This window comes from Capra hircus, chromosome 6, assembly GCF_001704415.2.
Source record: "Capra hircus breed San Clemente chromosome 6, ASM170441v1, whole genome shotgun sequence".
NCBI lineage: Eukaryota > Metazoa > Chordata > Mammalia > Artiodactyla > Bovidae > Capra > Capra hircus.
The window spans coordinates 89,363,160-89,374,031 of NC_030813.1; positions in this window are offsets into that span (position 1 = coordinate 89,363,160).

The window sequence follows — 10,872 nt, forward strand, 5'->3', positions numbered from 1 at the left end:
GTTTCACATAGAAATGATATTACACAGTGTTTGTACTTCTCTACCTGATTTATTTCACTTACCATAATGCTCTCAAGTTTTATCCATGTTGTTGTAAATGGCAATTGTCATGGCTAAATAATATTCTTTTATATATGTTCCACATCTTCTTTATTCATTCATCCTGAATGAATGAAACAACTTTAGGTTGTTTCCATATTTTGGCTATTGTGAATAGTCCTGAAATGAACATGGAAGTGCAGGTACCTCTTAAAGATCCTATTTTTATTTCCTTTGGATATATACTCAGAAATAGGATTGTTGGATAATATAGTAGCTTTATTTTTAATTTTTTGAAGAGCTTCCTTTTCTCCAGATTCTTGCCAATATTTGTTATCTCTTGTGTTTTTTATGATAACCACATTAATCGGTATAAGGTGATATTTCATCCTCATTTTGATTTGCATTCCCCTGATGGTTAATGGTGTTGAGAACCTTTTCATGTACCTGTTGGCCTTTAGTATGTCTTCTTTGGAAAAAATGTCTATTCAGGTCCTTTGCCATTTTTAAAAAAATGATTATTTTGTTGCTATTGTTGAGTTCTTTCTATATTTTAGATGTTAGCCTCTTATCAGATGCATGATTTGCAAATATTTTCTCTCCTTTAGTAGACTACTTTGGTTTTTTGTGATGTAGTCCCATTTATTTGTTTTTGCTTTTTTTCTTGTGCTTTTGGTACCATATTAAAAATAATCATTGTCAAGACAAACGTCCAAGGATTTTCCCCCTTTGTTTTGACATGTGGTATTTCATTTTCATTTGATTCAAGATATATTTAGATTTTTCCTTTTATTTCTACTTTGAACCATTGTTTACTCAAAAGTGTGTTGTTTAACACACTTTTATACAACTATGAGGACGTAGTTGTATATTTCCCAGATTTCTTCCTGTTACTGATTTCTAGTTTTGTACCATTGTGGTTGGAAAACTTACTTGGTATGATTTCAACCTTCTTACAATTTCTAAGACTTGTGACTCATCAATATGATCTCTCTTGGTGGATGTTCTGCATGACTTTGAAAAGAATGTATGTTCTATTCGATAAAATGTTCTATATTTATATCTGTTTGGCTCAATTGGCCTAAAGTATAGTCCAAATCCAATGTTTCTCTGTTGATTTTCTGTCTGGATGACTTATCGATTGTTAAAAGTGTGGTATTAAAGTTCACAATATTACTATATTTTTGTCTATTTCCCCCTTCAGATTTCTTAGAATTTGCTTAATATATTTAGGTGTTCTGATGCTGGGGTATATATATATTTACAATTGTTATACTTTCTTGATGAACTGAGTGCTTTGTCATCATATCAATACAATGAGCTTCTTTGTCTTTTATTGCTATTTTAGGCTTAAAGTTTATTTTGTCTGATATAAGTATGGCTATTCCTGCTCTCTTTAGGGCTCCACTTGAATGAAATATTTTTTTCTATCCCCTTACTTTAAGTCTGTGTGTGTCCTTAAAACTGAAGTGAATTTCCTGTAGGCAGCGTGCAACTGTCTTTGTTTTGATCCATCTAGCCACACTTATGTCTTTTGATTTAAGAATTATAATTTGTTTACATTTAAAGTAATTATTGACAGCTCAAAACTTACTAATCTCATTATATTAATTGCTTTCTGATTGTTTTATAGGTTCCTTGTTCCTTTATTTCTCTCTTGCTGTGTTCCTTTCTGGATTGGTAATTTCCATAGTGGTATGTGCATTGATTCCCTTCTATCTTTTTTAAAAAATTAATTAATTTACTTTAATTGAAGGATAATTAGTTTACAATATTGTAGTGGTTTATCTCTTTTTTAAATCCATTTAAAAATCTGCTTTTACATAGAGTAAATTCTTATTTTATCAAAGTACTACATAAAGCATCTTATAAATAGTAGTTTATTTTATGTTGATAACAATTGAACTTCAATCACATACAGGGACCAGAGTAGGCAGCAGTAGTGGCTGGAGCCAGTGGTGTGCTACAGATGCCTCTGTGGTGATAGGGAGTGGTTGCAAACACATATGCAGTGGTGGGAACCGGAGCGTGCAGAAATGGCCCAGGCCAACTGCGGGTAGACTGACAGATGTAGGGACCCTGGCTGTCAGTAAGCAGTACCACGGCTACTGGGTTTCACCATGGGTTTATGGCATGAAAACCAACGATGAAGGTCAAGCTAAGGGCATGCACGTGCACAGGTGAAGTTGCTGGCTGATGATGAGCACAGTGATGCTGCCCAGAGACAGAAGATAGGGCTTGATCCAGGCCCCCAAACAGCTCGGGGACCCTAGCTGTTGACATGGTCTCTCATGGCACTACAGTCTCTCCCCAGGCAGGCACATGGCAGTGGAATCTGATGGTAGGTGTCAGGCCAGTGGTGTACAAGAGCATAGATGTACATGCACCATGAAGAAGGTCAGTTACGGGGTTCTAAGCTGGTGTCTTCCATTCTCACAGATTCAGAGGACTGGGTTGGCTGCCAGTGTGGTTTCTGGGTTCCAGTAGGGGCAGTAGGGAGAGAGCAGGAAGGGCCTTAGGTGACTGGCACCAGTGAACACAAATACTTGTGCTGCAAATGCTGGTAAGTTCGGCAGGAGGTCTACAGCAGTTCTTCTGGCCATTGGTTTTTTCCCAGCGGTAAATGACGCTGGGTTTGTCTGCAAAGCAGGTCACTGTGAACTATGATTGTTCCCTCTGTGGGCTGCTACTGGCAGCCTCTGCTTTTCTTCCTGTTCCTAGCCGTCTCTATATGTCTCAGCATTAACAGTCTGGGTGGAGTAAGACGGAAGTGGGACTTTTGTGCCAAGCCCCAAAAGCTGGAGAAGCTGGTTGCTCACTGTGCTTTCCTGGTGAGGGGAAATTTTTTAACTGGGGAGGTCCCTCTTGGCCCTGAGCCAGCTTGAGAGATGGGGAAAAGCAGGCAAAGCAAAACTGTCTTCCTTCTTGTTTGTTCCACTGCGTTTGTCGAAGTTTCTTAAACGGACTCCAGGGCTCCCCCAGAGCTGTTTTAATTTGTGACTAGCTGCTGAATTTTTAATTTTGTGGGAGGGAGGCTGGGGTGTCCTAGGCTGCCTTTTTGGTGAAATCACTTCTACACTGATTTTTTAAAAAGCCACAAGTCTTTTGAATTCTTTCTGTAACTGTTGGAAAACATTCACACTTCAACAAATTGACTTTTTACACGCGTGTAAAAGGAAAACAAGAAGCCTACCAAACAATCTACCATTTTTTGAGAATAAATCTGCTCTTTGCAATTCCTATAAGAGAGCTTCTAGCCAAAAATATTCACTTCAGAATTTCCAGAATAGATTGCTCACTTAAAAAATGCTCATTTCAGTTTATCTCTTGTTTTGTGTATATTTGTCTCATAGCTTAAGATGATCAGTTCAAAATAGATTCAGATGATCAAACATTCAGAACAAATAAATGAAATTGGTGTGCTAGAAGTAGTACGGCCTTTCAAATGCTAAATCAAAGCAGAGGAGTTGGAATATCAGAAGCCATTCCAGAGAATTTCACAAAAAGAGAAGAAACTGAGAGATTTCTTACTGAGATTTCTCTTTTATTCTTGAATTTTCAGTTTGACTTCCTTCTATGAAATCAAGATACTGAGTTGTCATACTCCCTTAGATAATCATTTTCAAGAAGCTTTTGTTGTGTGTGTATGGTGTGGAATGAAATCGTACTACAAGCAAATTTGGCTTGGCAAAGCCTGTAAGAGGCACAGCATAGTGTTTTTTCATTTGAGTTTCTACTTCTCTTTGAAATATATGAATCCAAAAATGTAAACATCAGGGGACTTCCCTGGTGGTCCAGTGGTTAAGAACCCACCTTGCAATGCAGGGCATGCAGGTTTGATCCTTGGTCCGAGATCAAGAGATCAAGGTCTTGGTCCGAGATCAAGATCTCACATGCTCCGAGACAAGCAAGCCTGGACACCACAACTACTGAAGCAGGCACAGTTGAGTCCACACATCACAAAGAAAGGCCCATGTGATGCAACAAAGATCCTGTGTGCCACAACTAAGACCCGATGCAGCCAAACAAATAAATACATTAAAAAAAAGTTTAAACATCAGGCCAGAGCATTTCGAAAACTTTCCTCTTTCAAAGATAAAGTATTATGTGAGGAAACATTGAAAGAAAAGCGATGACAAACCTAGGCAGTATATTAAAAAGCAGCAACACTACTTTGTCCAGGAAGGTATGTAAACCTATATGTATAGTCACAACTATGGTTTTTCCAGTAGTCATATACAGATGTGAGAATTGGACAATAAAAAAAGCTGAGAACCAAAGAATTGATGCTTTCGAACTGTGGTGCTGAAGAAGACTCTTGAGAGTCCCTTGGACTGCAAGGAGATCAAACCAGTCACTCCTAAAGGAAATATTCAGGGGAATATTCATTGGAAGGACTGATGAAGAAGCTGAAGCTCCAATACTTTGGCCACTCGATGGGAAGAGCTGACTCATTGGAAAAGACTTTGATGCAGGAGAGGTTTGAAGGCAGGAGGAGAAGGGGATGACAGGATGAGATGGTTGGATGGCATCACCATCTCAATGGACATGACTTTGAACAAGCTCTGGGAGATGGTGAAGGACACGGAATCCTGGTGTGCTGTAGTCCATGGGGTTGCAAGGAGCTGGACATGACTGAGTGACTGAACAACAAAAGGAAACATTGTGAGCATGCATAACTATGCTTGACTCTTTGCAACTCCTTGGACTATAGCTGGCCAGGCTCCTCTGCCCATTAAATTTTTCAAGCAGGAATACTGGCTGAGGTGTCATTTTCTACTGTATGGGATCTTCCCAACCCAGGGATGAAACCCACATCTCCTGCTTTGGTAGGCAGATTCTTTTACCATTGAGACACGTAGGAAGCCCTATTGCCTCTCTTAAAACAAAGCACAGAACCTCTTTGGCCAGATGTTAGGAATCAAAGAGTAAAGAGAGGTTTATCTGATTCCAAGTGCCTGACCCTGTCTTCCTGAGTTTCCCTTACTGCGTCCTTCTCACACTGACTCCCACCAGTGCTGTCAAGCTGGCTTCCTCAGTTCATGGAACTTCCTTTTATGTTAGATCTCTACATGGAAAACCCCTATTTTTGTGTTTTCCTTAATATAATTGAGATCTACTGACACATTTTTAAAAGTTATCAAATAGAACAAAGAAAAAGTACACATAGGAAATAATGTTCCAGAAACACATTAGTTCATAAAGTTTTATTTAACTCCATAGACACCCTTGCTTGAACTTCTTACTCCCTACAGTAGATCTGTCTCTAGGTGAAGGCTGGGTATAACCTGTGGCCTAATCTCTAGGATTCTTCCTGAGGCACTTTGACCTTGCATTGTCAAACTGAAGAGACAGAGTCCCAGTCAGTAGTCCACAAAATTATTTCCCACTCATTTACAGTTCTCTGTTTGAGAAATGGGTGGACCCAACGGGCACCAAAAGAGATTAGAGCTTTATATATACCCACCCCATACAGCCATCAAACTCCATATGATCACACTTACAGCAACAACATACTTCAAAACTCCATACACTAGATAGCCATAATCATGCAGCTTAATCATTTATTAAACTCCACCTTATACCAGGCAGTATGCTAGGTGCTTTACCTGCTATTCTACTTAAGGCAAGAACTACATGATATTTGAAGTATTAGTTCTTAAATACTTATAATAAGGTCTTATTTTACCTGCAAAGTTTTCACTAACTTTTTTAGAACAAAAAGTTAGAAAAATTTTGTGTGTGTGCACAGTGTACATAACATAAAATTTACCAGTGTAACCATTTTTGTAAAGTTCAGTTGCATTGGTACATTCACATTATTGTGAAACTATCACCTCTATCCAACTCCACAATGTTTTTATCGGCCCAAACTGAAGCTTTGTACCAATGAAACAGCAACTCACCATTTCATCCAGTCCCTGGAGATGCCATTTCCTTTCTGTCTCTATGAACTCGATTAATCTAGATACCTTGTATAAGTGGAATCATATCATTTTTGCCCTTTTGTGACTGCCTTATTTCACTTATCATAGTGTCTTCAAGTTTCACCCGTGTTGTGACATGTGTCAGCATGCTACAGCACCACGTAGCATGTTTCGCCACCCTAAAACATCCCCTGTATTTCACCTATTGAAACCACTCACCTTCCCCACAGAAAGCCCCTGGCAAACACCGCTCTTTTTACTGTTTATTTTTCCTCTTCCAGAATGTCATGAAAATAGAAATAATACAGTATTATTTCAGAGTGACTTCTTTCACTTGGCAACATGGATGTCAAATGCATCCATGTCCTTGTGTGGTTCATTCTTTCTATCACTGAATAGTATTCTATCAAATGGATTCATCAGCTTATTTATGCGCTTGCCTATTAAAGCTTTCTTGTTTGTTTCCATTTCTGGCATGTAGAGATAAAACTGCTATAAACATTCAAGTGTTTTTTCTTTTTAAGACATAGGTTTTTCAGTCAGTTGGGTGAATACCCCAGAGTGTGACGGCTGGATAATATGGTAAGTCTATGTTTAGCCTTGTAAGGAACTAGCAAACTGTAATCCAAAGTGCCGTATCATTTTGCATTCCCACCACCAATGAATGAGAGTTCCTCCTGTTCCTTATCTTTGCCAGTGTTTTGAGTTTTAGCCATTCTAAGAGGTGTATAGTGGTATTCATTGTTGTTTTAATTTGCAATGGATGGCATCACGGACTCAAATGGACATGAGTTTGAGCAAACTCTGGGAGATGGCGAAGGACAGGGAAGCCTGGTGTGCTGCAGTCTATGACGTCACAAAAAGTCAGACATCACCTAGCGACTGAACAACAACAGGAATGACAATGACAATGATATATCACGTGGAGCATCTTTTCTTATGGTTATTGGTCATCTCTGTATCTTCTATATTAGAATGTCTGTACAGATTTTTTTTCTTTGCCCATTTTTTGAATTGGGTTACTTGTTTTCTTATTGATGAGTTTTAAGAGTTCTTAGTATGTTTGGGATATAAGTCATAAAAGCCTCATGAAAGTCACTCAGTTATGTCCAACTCTTTGTGACCCCAAGGACTATACACACCATGGAATTATCCAGGTCAGAATACTGGAGTGGGTAGCTTTTCCCTTCTCCAGGGGATCTTCCCAACCCAGGGATTGAACCCAGGTCTCCCACATTATAGGCAGATTTTTTTTTACCAGCTGAGCTACAAGGAAGCCCTAAAAAGCCTCATAAATAATCTTTAATTAATTAAAATCTAGATATAGTGGGCAACTACAATTTAAAAATTCATGGTGCAAGTTTTTTAGAATACAGAGATGAGACAGAGCTCTTTTTCATACGGGGCTTATAATAAAGAGGACATAAGAGGAATAAGAAAAAATAGAAACAGCTCTTTAAGGGAGAATATACTACTACCACATAGTAATGTAGTCAAAAAATTATACTAGAGTTTACAGGAAAACAAGAGGGCTAAAGGGAGTTTGATAATCTAGTATCAATAGGAAGAGATGCTAAGACAGAGGAATAAAAAACAACTATTTTGAAGGTGGTAGAAATAGGAAACAAATAAAACTTAAAGGATCGTACTTAAGAGCTGAAAGAAGAGAGAGAAGTGTGTTGTGATCAGAGGAAAACTGGGACTTTTTATCATTTGAATGGTTTCCTGCTTTTCTGTATGAATAACAAATAAATGTCATTTGGAAAATAAAAACACTCATTAATCATAAAATAATTATGCAGTTGAATTTAATTAAGTATAATGATACTGGTATGCCTAACAGAAAACTTACTAAGACACAAAGCAGTATAGTTGAAGTTTCAAAGTGTTCAACCCCAACTGGGCTAGGTTTCCTCTCAGCATAGGCACTGAGAATTTTCTATGAGCAGGATTGCTGCAATTTTAGACTGTGACTGGAAAGTACCTTTTTCCTCCCTCAAATTCCCCATCTACTCCTTTATGCCTGAAATTCTTTAGTGAGCATAACTGCCCTTTGACCCCATTAAACAATTGGATTAAAATGCCAAAAACAGTATTTCTGTCACCCAACCAGATATAAACTTTTACAGAAAGATGTGTGTGACTGAGATCAGGCTTCTTTTTTTCAGAGCAAAAGTATTTTAATAAAAGGAACATGCTAGAAGGAAAATGGAGAGATTTGGAGAAGACAGTTTGAAGAGGAAGACAAAGTTTCCTCCTCACAACTTGCTCTTAAACATCCTTGACATTAACTTCTGTGGCCACCCACTGCTTTGGTTTCATCGTAATGCTTCATGTTTTCATGTAAGAACATATGGCTAGTTATCTATAGTATCAGATGAAGTCACCAGAATTTCAAAGGCAAACATACTTTACCCACTAATTATCCTGTGCAAAACAAGAGATAAGCAGATAGAATACACAGGTGTGGCTTTACATTATATTTTATACTGACTAAACTTACAGAAAATAGGTTCCTTAAGTAATGATGTCTTCCTTTAGGCTAATTCCCAGTATAGAGTTCCAGGAAATATTGCTCTTGTAGAAGTCACTTAGCTTTCTCTATGATCCTGCAACAGGGGCAAATAATTGATAATTCCTAAAAGTTCATTTCTGGTGCTTTTGGCTGTCTCTCTTTTCCATAGATTCACTTGCTATTAAGGTAGAGAATCTTATTTTTATAGGACCCTAGAAGGAAGTAGAAACCTGTGGAAATATCTAAACATTTTTATATACTGCTTTTTCATCTGTGTTTTTAAAGAGAACACCAAATAGTATATTTTCTTTGATGTTAAGACAGTTTTGTTGCATGGTCAAGATGGCAAAATGATTATGAAAAACTGAGGGAAATTGTGAGATGTGAGCCAGACAGTAAGAAAAGATCATTGTGTACCAGGATGCCAGACTTGCTATAGGAACTCCTATTTTTGTGTGTTCCTGTATTTATTTTCACTTTACAGTTTTCTGTTGTTTTTAAAAAATGCAGAATTATTTTTTAAAACAGATACATGTACATCTGTACAATTTTGGGGCCATTCCTCTGTGCGTTCTGGTGGTAAGACTATCCATCTGATTATTCAGGAGAGTCAGTTGTATTTGCTATATCTGAAAAAGACAGTAAAGATCTTTATTAGTGCTCCCAGCCCCTAGTACATCTAATCTCACATTAGGTATGGCTATGCCCCTAATGTATCTTTTCTGTTTTTGAGAATGGATTAAGAATAGAGGTTGTGGGGGTGGTTTTGTTTATGCTGATGGTTGCCATAACAACCAACAATAACACATAGGGTCACGTCTCTGCTGCTGAATACTTAGATATCCTTGAGGAAATTCTCAACCTCAAAAGAAAATGGTTTCAGGAAGAATAGAAAGGACAGAATACACTTTAGCATATACTAATACAAGTTAGAAAACATTTTTTTTTTTACTAGAAAGAACCAGCATCCAAAGCTTCTAAGCCATTGAATAAAGCACACAAAGGGCTTGTTATCTACAGATGTAACAGAGAGTTTTCCTGTTTATGCAACTTATAAATGACTGAGGCTTCCACCCCTCTCTCTGACTTTGAATTTTTTCTCCCATTCACCTTGCATTGATTCACTCTACTTTAATTTTGGAAGAGTCTGCAATGCAGATGAGCAATTGAAGGGGCATAACTCATTAGCAAAATTGGCTTGTCAGGTAGCCCTCAAAGTGTACCTTTTTCTTAATTTGGGTCTAAAGCCCAGTAACAGGTCAATGAATTGGCTAGGTTTACAGTTTGAGTCAACCTTCTAAGATGGTTCAGGCTTCCCTGGTGGCTCAGCCCTTAATGAATCTGCCTGCAATGAGGGAGACCTGGGTTTGATCCCTGGGTTGGGAAGATCCCCTGGAGAAAGGAACGGCTACCCACTCTAGTATTCTGGCTGGGAGAATTCTATGGACTGTAGAGTCCATGAGGTCACAAAGAATTGGACACGACTGAATGACTTGCACCTTCGCTTTCTAAGATGGTTCAGTTTCTAGTCTTTCCCATATCAGCTGGTCCACCACTAAGTTGTGCTTTCAACCTGGTGAAGGCAAATACATGGAAACTGAGAATGTACTACTAATTCTTCAGTTTCTCTTGTCCTGTGGCTCACAGATTCCTGCCTTCCTGGCAGAAGGGAGACACCTCATGAGAGGCTAAGAAAGCATCATGGAGGAAGTGACATTTAGACAGAATCTCAAGGGGTAAGTAGGAATTTGTGATGTGAGTGCATTGATAATAGAAGGGATCAACAGTGTCATGGGAGAATGTACAACATCTTAGGAACTGTTAAAAAAAAATTGGTGTGGCTAGGGTATTAGCAGGGACAGATGGCTGCAATCACCATCTACAGTGATTTTGGAGCCCCCCCCCCCCCACCATCTACAGTGATTTTGGAGCAGAAGATAAAAGTCTTCCGCTGTTTACACTGTTTCCCCATCTATTTCCCATGAAGTGATGGGACCAGATGCCATGATCTTCGTTTTCTGAATGCTGAGCTTTAAGCCGACTTTTTCTCTCTCCTCTTTCATCTTCATCAGGAGGCTCTTTAGTTCCTCTTCACTTTCTGCCATAAGGGTGGTGTCATCTGCATACCTGAGGTTATTGATATTTCTCCCGGCAATCTTGATTCCTTGTGCTTCTTTCACCCCAGCGTTTCTCATGATGTACTCTGCATGGAAGTTAAATAAGCAGGGGGACAATATACAGCCTTGATGTACTCCTTTTCCTATTTGGAACCAGTCTGTTGTTCCATGTCCAGTTTTAACTGTTTCTTCCTGACCTGCATATAGGTTTCTCAAGAGGCAGGTCAGGTGGTCTGGTATTCCCATCTCTTTCAGAATTTTCCACAGTTTATTG